Below are 10,330 nucleotides of genomic sequence, written 5' to 3'. Positions count from 1 at the left end.
CCTTCCCTCTCTCCCCCCCCTCTCTCGCTGTCTCTCTCCCTCTCTCTCTCCCTCCTTCCCCCCATCATTTCTCCATATCCACTTCATGATTAACTTAGAAGAATATACATTTATGAATTCATTCTTTACTCAGTGTTCCTTGAACTGAGACTGAGGCAGGCGCCACATTAGGAATTAGGGAAACAATTATGAGAGACAATTCCTTTCTGTAAGTATCACTTCAGCACTGGTTGTAGAAAAAAAAAAGGCTTGAGGGGGGAAAAACACCTATTCCTATAGAGGCTGGGGAGAAGAGGGAATTCTTGTTCCCACCTCTTAGAGTTAATTTATTAATTTTTTGGAGGGCAACTTAGCCACAACAGACAAATGCCTTAAAATGGACACAACCTTCCAAAATAACACTTATTAGAATTTATCCTAATGTGTAATATATATGCAATGGAATATCAAAATTAATAGATGGCTGATACCTGCTAGCGGGGGGCTAACCATTAAACATAATGCCAAATGAAGTATGTTAGACACAAGAGGACAAGTATTTTATGATCCCACCTCTACAAGGTGCCTGGGATATGCAGATTCATAGACAGGAAATGCGGGATCTGGGGATTGGCATGTATGAAGCCCTGGCTTCAGCCCCAGCACACCGAGAAAGAGAGAAAAGTAAGTGTAATAGAAGTTGCCAGGGGCTAGAGAAAGAGGAACTTGGAGTTGTTTCATGGGAGCGTTTCTGTTGTGACTATGAAGAGCTGGAAATGGATAGTGGTGGTGGGTTGTACAACACAGCTGATGTATATAATGCCACTGAATTGTGCATTTAAAATAGTAAATTTTAATGTATGCACTGTTGGGGATCAAACTCTGGCCTTGTACATACTAGGCAGATGCTCTACCATTTACCCACATCCCCAGCCCTATATATATTATTATGACAAATATACATATTAAAGAAATAAAAACACTAATAGTATTTAACCCCGCATCATTTTTGCGGGGGACGGGTACCGGGGCTTGAACTCAAGATCTTGTGCTTGTGAGGCAGGCTGGTGCCACTGAGCTAAAACTCCAGTTCTCCACATAAAATTTTTAAAAGGTCATAGATAACCACATACCAGAAGCCGCTCTTGGTCGGTTGGTTGATTTGTTTTAGAGAGTGTCTCCCTATGTAGTTCATGCTGGCCATGACTTCACTATGTAGCCTGGGCTGGCCTCAAACGCCTGGCAATCTTCCTGCCTCAGCCTCCCAGGTGCTGGGATTGCAGGGATGTGCCACCATGCCCAGCTTGGCTCTTGTTTTTCAGTGTGTATTTTTATTTTTTTTTCCAGCTTTAATTGAGTTTATTGGTACATTTTAGGGATACAGTACAGTTACATTCATTGTTAGGATCTTGTACCTTTACATGACAAGTCTTGGTTCTCATTTTTTCCCCTTGTCCCTGCCCTCCCTTCACCCCCTCCTCCCCTCCCCATCTACAACCACTTAATTTCCATCTTTTCATTATCTCACATTTTTTTCTTTCAGTGTGTATTTTTTAAAAGCCTTCTGAGCCGACAACTCAATTCTACCTTGGTTTCAAATTTCAAGATCATTCAGTTCTTCCAATTCCTGGGCAGTCAGAGCCAGCCTACTAAACACTCTGCAGGAGAAAAATGTTCCATGCTGTTAACCAAAGCTAAACAGTCTTTAATAAGTCAATTTTTAAAAATGTGAGCAGTATAGTGTGAGCCTTTTTCAGTGAAAATGACTACAACCCGTTTGGCATCTCTTAACTGTGTTCCTTGGTATGCTGTTGGGGAAGTGACACCAATCAGCCACCTTCAAGGTGTGACTTGAAGATTAATCTCCATGATTGATTGATTGAGTCTCCTGTCATTTGTTCATTATTTTATTCTGTCATTTATGGAGCGCGCTAACATTCGTTGCGTACCACCATCGTGGTAAATGCTGTGCTAGATGCCCTTCAGGATCCCCAGTGAGCTTCCTGCATGTAGACAATGAATAATCCAAAATTCCTTCCGTTCACCATTGGCAGTTATCCGGAGTCTTATCCAGTGAACGACTTCACTCGTCTTGCTGGATCCATCTCATTTCGCTTTATGAAAGACATGAGAGAACAAAATCTTTTCAGGTGGGGTTGATCCGATCTGGATGTGGAAGGAAGATCTTTTCTTCTCCCATTGCCTTACAGATCTTTAATTCTTTACCCTCAAACAATAGGGCGATTGCTTTCTTTGCCACCACCAAGGTTCATCCCACAGAAAAATCTCTGTCATCTCAGCTTTTCATCTGGGGTCTCTAAGCCAGAAACATGGGGTGCACGGTCACTTGGGATTTTTCTGGAATCCCATCTTCCCTAGAGAGGAATCTCTGTGTCGGCCTTATTCATGCATTTATCGTAAATATACGGTGTATCTCCTAGTGCCTGTAAGGCTTTGTTGTTGTTTTGAAATAGGGTATCATTTTGTAGTTCAGGCTGGCAACTCACTACCATCTTCCTGCCTCGGCCTCTTAAATGTTGGGATTAGGGTTACAAACATGCACCACCACACCTGGATAATAAAAGTTTTTAAAAAATCACATACTGTAGATACAAAAAATGAAAAAAAAATTTTTCCTTGGCTAGAAAAACAGACACACAGGGTCGGAGATTTAGCTCAGTGGTTCCACCGCCTGGTTTGCAAGTGTAAGGCCCCGAGTTCACTCCCCGGTACCAAAAACAACAACAACAACAACAACAACAAGACACAAAACCAGACACACGAGCTTAGTAAAAATCGACTGGGATGTCTATCACTAGACATTTCTAATTAGAGATTTATAATTCAGTTGTAGAAAGTATAAATATTGAATGGTCATTATGTACCAGGCATTGTTCTGTGTGCATTAGATGTATTAAGTTGTCCTATGTCCACAAGAAATTTAGGACAGAGTTGCTTATATTGGCCCACGCGGAGATAGGTGAATGAGTCCAAAGTTACACCAGTGATGGCAGAGCTGGGACCTGGGCCGGTGCTCCGGCTGCAGCGTTGGTCTCCATTCTGCGATGCCGCCCTGGAATTAGCGCAGCGCAGTAGAGAAGAGGCCTCTCCTGTCCAAGTCACACCGCAAGTGCTCCTTGCTCTGGTCATGAGGGATGAGTCACGTTCTTGAGCCCGCCCCCTCGGATGAGTATCTGGGGTGGGCGGGGAGAGCAGAGGGAAAGGAGCACCGCACTTCCGCAATTCCGGCCCTGTGAGCTGTTTTCAGCTACCAGGCTAAGAAGATGGAATAGGGAGAGCAGGAGGCTGGCTGCCTGGAGGAAAGGCTACAATTGCTGTGCCGCATAGGACGCCTTCTGATTTCTGGGCGGAGTCTTGTGAGATGGGTGTGCTGTTAATTAAAATCTAAACTTGGGTACTTGATTTTAAAGGGTCTTGTTTTGTGATTGTCTCCCACTCTTGTCTCATCATTCTAACACTTCAGATGCGAGATGTCATCAGTGCTCCCATCTTGTTGTAACCGGGGCCTGCCCGCCCTTCAAAGTGCCCCCTATTCCAAGAGTAATTCTTCCTCCTGACTAGCCTTAAGAATATTTCCACGTTTTCAAATACAGCTAGCGACGGATCGATCCCCTAGTTCATGTTAAAATGTGAATCAGTGATAATTCTCCTTAAAACTTGTCATGGTTTAGATATAAAATGTCGCTCAGAACTCTGGCATGTATGGAAGATGACTGGATCGTGGGTGCACCAGGGCTCACTTGGTGGGGGGTGCCCCTGGTTGGACTTGGGTCATTGCAGGGGGTGAACCTGGAGGGCATGTATTCTTGTCCTCAGCTCCTCTTGCCTCTCTCTGCTTCCTGGCTGCCATGGGTTGAGCCCACTGGGCCCTTCCATGTCATTTCCACCTTGGAGCCAGCTGACCATGGTCGGAAACCGTGAGCCACAATAAACCTCTCCTCCTTTAAGTTGTGGGTGTTGGGTATTTTGTCCCAGTGACAAAGAAAGTGACTAAGAACTCTAAAAAGAGATTGTTTATTAATAAAAAGAACATTCAATTAGTAAAGTTTCAGGCAGGAGGCAGATGTTTTTGGATAAAGGGAACAATCTGACAGCTTGTGGGTGAAATTAAGATGTCTAGCCATCTGTGCTCTGTTTAGGTTTGAGAACCTTGCAGTTGTAGTTCCAGATTTCGTGGTTTCACATCATCTCCTGCTCTTCCTTTAGGTCCACTGTCATTAGACCCTTAAAAATGGCCCCTGGTTTATATCCTCACAGATCCTTTTCCCGGATATACTCCAGAAAAAGTCACCTTCCACCCTAGCCCCAGCCCAAGCGTCCATCCTTGACCCCGAACGAGATGCTTTCCTGGACCACTCAGCGTGCTAGTCTGCTCCTTGTCCCTTATCTAGTGCTAATTTGATATCAACTCCACATTACAGAGGATTGTTATTCATAGCAAGCCCAGAAATGTTTTGTTGGCTTCCCTCTCTCAAAGCCTTCTTTTAAAATGCAAATACTCTAAGTGTGAATAGCACTTTCAGCCAATTTGCACTGAGGTGTTGGTGACTTTTTGGATTGCCTTTTTTTCCTCTGGAGAGATTGAGGCAGGGAGGTTACAGAATTGGGGAGGGAGGAGAGAGAAAGGGAGAGGCAAAGAGAATGAAAAGGAAGAGGAGGAATAAGCATAATTAAAATTGCCGTAACAGAATAACGGAAGACTAACTTTATCCTGTTGGTAATTTTTACTTTGAGGACATTTTAGGACACCTGGGGGAAATTCAGTATACATCAAAGAGACCTATTGTGAATCCTAGGTTTCCAAAAATACAATTTTAGAAATCCTGATCCATGCATTTCATTGTATTTAAGTACAGAGAGGTAAGTTTTCCTACTTCTGATAGGAAGATGTAAGTTTTCTATTCACATATCCCATGGATCCCATGAATTCTTTAAAGGCTGTGAAATAATAAAAACCTTTCCTCAAAGGGAGACAGTATTGTACATGCCTTGGGACATGTTTGACTTAAAAAAACCTCTCTCCTCCAAGCTATCTGAAGAAGAAAAGGATCCCTTATAAAGAAAGAGAGGCAAGAAGCACTGCCAGATGTCCCAAGGGATTAGAGCTGAGAACAGTAAAGCTGTCAGTGACCAAGGTGACGCTTGGGATATTTTTTCTTTCCCTCAAGTTTATCCTCCTCCCTCCCTCTGGGCTTTACTGTCCCTTAGCTCTAGGCCCCTACTCTCTTTTTGCATAGTTGCTTTCTTACCTCCACTTTTGCACGGTACGTGATGTTAACTTGGCAAGTTTATCAAGTAAAAATACACCGTGCTCTTCTTTTTTCTGGCAAACCCTAAAATCATGCCTAACCAATCCATTGCCCTCATTCCCCGAGTCTACCTGACCCAACAGAAGAGTCTTGGTCCTTATCACAAGTCAGCAGGGAGGATCTAATTAGTTGCTCTTGGGCCATGGCCCAGCCCTGATCAAGTCCAGGGAGCGAGGCAGTCCCAGGATGGTTGGTACAGCTTGGAAGCACTGGCACAGAAGAGAAAGTGCTGCGAAGTCAGCCCCACCTTATCAGCAGATAGCGCTCAGGCTGTCACTGAACATTGCTAGAGATATAGGAGCTGCTCTTTCGAGCTTCCTGAGTTCACAGATCAAGCTGTATTTGTCTTTGGATTTCCTGTGCTGCCTTCAAATTGGTGAATCGAGTTAAGCAAGAAAATTTCAAGAATTATTCTATCATTTTCGATATCTGAAAATGTGGATAAGGAACAAAGCCACTTTGCAGAAGTGGTGACCTCAGTTGCTAACTACATAGCTTTTAGAGGCTAATGCAAGAGCAGATCAAACAGGGAAGCCCAATGACCTAGCTCAGGTCAGAGTCACTCAAATGCTCAGTGACTTACAAACAGCTTAAATATTTTTGCCTCAGCCCATTTTGCCAAATAGATGTCTTGTAAAAGATTTTTTTTCTTCTGGATTTTTTGAGATGAGGTCTCACTATGTAGTTCAGGCTGGATTTGAACTCATATAGCCCAGGCTAGCCTTGAACTCAGTGATCCTGCTGCCTCAGCCTTCCGAGTCCAGGGATTACAGGTATGCACCATAATGCCTGGACTTTCTTTCTTTCTTTCTTTTTCTTTTTTTTTTTGGTACTAGGGATCCAACTTGGGTCCTTGCCCTTGGGAGGTAGGCGGTGGAACTACTAGTTAAATCCCCAGGCCGATGCCTGTACTTTTAAAAGATTTTTTTAAAAAATTACCTCAGCATGGTTAATATGTTAGGAAATCACTAATATATCATTTTGCTAAAATGTCAAAGTAAACGTTTTTCTTTTAATAAATATTTAAACCAGTCAGGTGTGGTGATGCAAACCTATAAACACTGCATTTGGGAGGCTGAGGAAGGTGGATCACTGTGAGCTCCAGGCCAGCCTGGGGTACATAGTGAGTTCAAGTCCAACCTGAAACTACATAGCAAGACCTTGTCTCAACAAACAAACAAATGAAACATTTCAAAAGGCCTGGGGGTGTAGCTCAGTCATGGAGCAGGTGTTTAGCATGCCCAGGGTTCAGTCCCTTGCAAACAAATAAAAAAAGAAAGAGATAAACCTCTTATAATAGGCCATTATGTTTTACATTGATGATATTCAAGTATAAAATTCTTTGTATTTACTTTTATTGCTTCTCCTTTGGCCCATTCATGATATTCTTTACATGAGGATTTAATAATGTTTCAGTTTCCTTTGTTCACAGTAGTGTCTAGTAATTTTTAATTTATTACCTATCACTCAAATGATGCTAACTACATATGGGACAAAAATCATGTCTTATCAAGACCTACAGCACCAATGGGTAAAAAACCCTGGTACCACTAATCTACCAGGGGTCATGATGTTGTAGGAAGAGGTGCAGGGAAGGAAGGAATTTGAACTTGGATCATGTGACCTGGGCTCAGAGGCACATGACTTCGGTTTAAGTCCCAGCTCTACTTGCTCCTTCCTGAGATGCCTTATGTGTTTCATAACCTCTTCTAGTGTTGGATTCAATAAAGCAGGGATAAATGTGCCTGTCCTGGCCACCTGCCAGGACCATTAGTTAACTGAGATAATGTATGTGGAAGTGTTTTATAAACTATAAAACATTTCACACACATAAGATTCTTCTTATTGTTGCCCAGTAAAAGATGCTTGTAAATAAATCATATTACATCTGAGGAAAAAATATCACCACTATATTAACATTTGTTATCAGCTAGAGGTACAAGCTATCAAGATAGAATTATGCAAAGAAAAATAAACCTCCTAAAATATAACCATCTTTAAGGGTAAAGTTATTCCAATTGCTTATTATTATTTTTAATATGTAATTTAATATGAGCACAAAGCACACCAGGCTTGGGGAAAACATGAGGCCTAAGAACAACAATAACAAAGTAGGAGTATTAAAAGCCCTTATGGCTTTGGTCTGTAACATGTTCTGTGTTAAGAGTCTTTGAAATGGGTGTTGTGGCTTGTGATCCCAGTACTCCAGGAGGCTGAGGCAGGAGGATTGTAAATTTGAGGTCAACCTGGGCAATTTAGAGACTTGGTGAAACCCTGTATCAAAATTAAAAATAAAAAGGGCTGGGGATGTAGCTTAGTGTGCGGTATGAAGATTCAATCTCCAGTGCCACAAAAGGAAAAAAAAGTAGGAATCCTTCCTTGTTTGATTCCATGCCCTTACTACCGTCTCATCCCTTATTCTGTTGGTATCTGTAGAATGAAGGAAGAGTGTAGCTAGGAGCGTATCTCTTGCTTCACTCAGAGGCGTTAACATCAGCGTGTACTTCCTTCTGCTTTTGTTTCTTTCCGAGACCCTACACCTCCTCGCTTAGGAAGGATGTGAACTAGCTCTTCCTCACAAAAGGTGGAAAACCTGGGGAAAGGCAAATGCTTCTCTGCTAAGAAAACCCCTTTATTTCCATACGAAATGTGGAACACATTCTTGTCCGTGGTCGTTTTCAGGTCCCAGCTGTGACTTAATATGCATAAGTACCCAATCAATGGTTACTGAATGGGAAAATTACAGCTTGGCTGAATTATTATATCCTCAAGAAGATCAGTATCTTTTTGTTGATTAATCCACTTAACTATATACAAATGATATTGCTAGGACTTTGACCTTGAAATTGCCCGTGAAATGCAATTTTTCAATATAAACTAGCTGCTGAATAAAATAACATTATTACATCGAACGCTTGGCATTTGACGTTTTGGAGAACAATGTCAATATCCACTTTGAATATCGATAAGGCAGTGTTTATGTCCTCTTTTGCAAGAACGATTTTGCTTTTTTCTTTTCAGTATTCAAAATGTTCCAGTCAGTTAAATTCATGTGTAAGCAAACTGAATCTCAAATCTGTCCTGTTAAATTTGAAATGATTAACATTTACAAAGGAAAAGCAAGCAGGCTGTTTCCAGGCAAAGTTTATGTTTACAAGTTGTGGAGTGATTGCTTGTTTTAACCCGTGAGATTGATCTTGAGGTGATGAACTTTTAAAACAAGATGGACTATGGCCAATTAGACCTAGAGACACAGAAAATGAGTTATAAAAACAAAACAGGAAGTGTAGGGTTGCATTGAGGGACTGCTCAATATGAAGCTTAATATGAAGCCTCAGCACTGGTTGCTACTCTCTTTTGTTAGACTCATAGATTTTGTAGTTGGAGAATTTGAACTACTTAATATATCAGATGTTCTTATATACTTACTGCAGTCTATAATCACTTTTCATTTTGTGATGTTCCATTTGTTTCATCTCGCTCACATTACTATCCAAGTTTATTCAGTTCTGCTCTCTTTTTACAGTGCTAGTTTTCTTTCCACGTGTTTGAAAAACTTCTGTCTGCACTTTGCTGTTTTCCTTTGTGACTTGTCTCTTACTTATGTCCCAAGTTTCTGCCCAACTGGTTGGAGGAATACTTCTGGGCTTGCCACTGTAATTTGTTTAATCAGGTCCTGGTCATGGGAACAGAGCAATGACTCTTGAGAACCATTTGCCCTGAGCTGAGGTCTGGCCACCCTGGAGGTTAGGCTTCCCATTATGGAAGCCACAGCATCCTGTCTCCAGGCAGGGGACTTGGAGCCCTGTGAAATCCTTCTGGGAGAAATCTGGAAATTAACCTGAAAAGGGAGGGAAGCTGATGGATTGAATGAAAAAGAGCATCTAACCATTCTTGAATAACAGTGGCCATCTACTTTTCTTCAGTTGTCTTGTCTCAGTTAAATTGAAAGCTTCTACTTTGTGAAGGAGAAATCACTTTCATAGATGAGGCAACTCTTTTCCTTTGGGTGCCCCTCAAAATTTTCCTATCAGACTTTACTAAGTCGATCTTTGGGTGATGATTATTAATTTATTTATCGAAATAAATGTTCTCTAGCGGACAAATAGATGCAACCCTTAAAATATCTTATACGGTAGTAAAGGGAATATTTTACATTCTTCAAAGTTGTCTCTGGACATTGAAAATAAAGGCCAACCAGTAGGGTAATAGTACAGGAACGTAACCTCCCTCTCTACCCCACATTTGCTCACGTATGCGAGAAGCTTAGTAACTGCATAGCTATCTTTTGCCTCCCGTACTTTAACATGCTGCTGCGGTTTTGGAAAATCCAATCTAAGAACTACTTTGGTCCCATTTGAAGTAGAAAAATATTGTCCCATAGAAAGTAGTTGGAGTTTCTCATTTATTTTTTTTCCTTACAAACTTTTTCTTAAAAGCTGATTTGCTGACCCCAAGAGGTTTGGGAGGACAATAAAGGATAATTACCTTAGTGGATGTGGTAGAGCATACAGAGAGAACCAAGCTCTAGAGGTGTGGTGATGTTCTTTGTGTATAACAACTTGAAATAGACTTGCTTATGTTCCGTTTAAAATACTATTAAATTTAAACCATGTATACAGGATTCCTAATGACTGACTTAAGGTTGTTACAAACTCAGCTCAGACATAACGTTTGAAAAATCGAGTCTTTATCGGGCAAGATAGCTAGGGATGGGGGTTGGTAAGATAAGAAATGAGTTTCTCCTAACATTCTCATGAAAGCTCAGAGGCCGGTGTGGGGGCGGGAAATAAGTCTTTTGTGTCCTTATCATGTCTATGCGATTAAAAACAATTACTGCTCTGAAAGATTATTGTGCAATAGAAAGTAATCATAGCGAGAGCTTTCAAAGATTGCAATACATAAGACACGCATGTCACTTAGTTAGGTGCTGAAGTGCCAGTTCAGGCATGTCCCTGCTGTCCCTGTGCATTCAAGTGTAATTACAATTAAGATTTCAAGTACTCAGCAGCATGTATATA

At 41.4% G+C, this 10,330-nt stretch overlaps 1 long non-coding RNA gene across 1 annotated transcript in view; it reads left to right on the top strand.

The window, feature by feature from the left end:
* The window catches only part of LOC104856445, a 292,754-nt gene that overhangs the window by 10,922 nt on the left and 271,502 nt on the right, over nucleotides 1–10,330 (top strand). The window lies entirely within an intron of this gene.

This window comes from Fukomys damarensis, unplaced genomic scaffold (assembly GCF_012274545.1).
Source record: "Fukomys damarensis isolate Sample0158 unplaced genomic scaffold, DMR_v1.0_HiC HiC_scaffold_19, whole genome shotgun sequence".
NCBI lineage: Eukaryota > Metazoa > Chordata > Mammalia > Rodentia > Bathyergidae > Fukomys > Fukomys damarensis.
The sequence above is the reverse complement of the archived record's forward strand: the minus strand, read 5'-3'. Positions and strand labels throughout refer to the sequence as shown.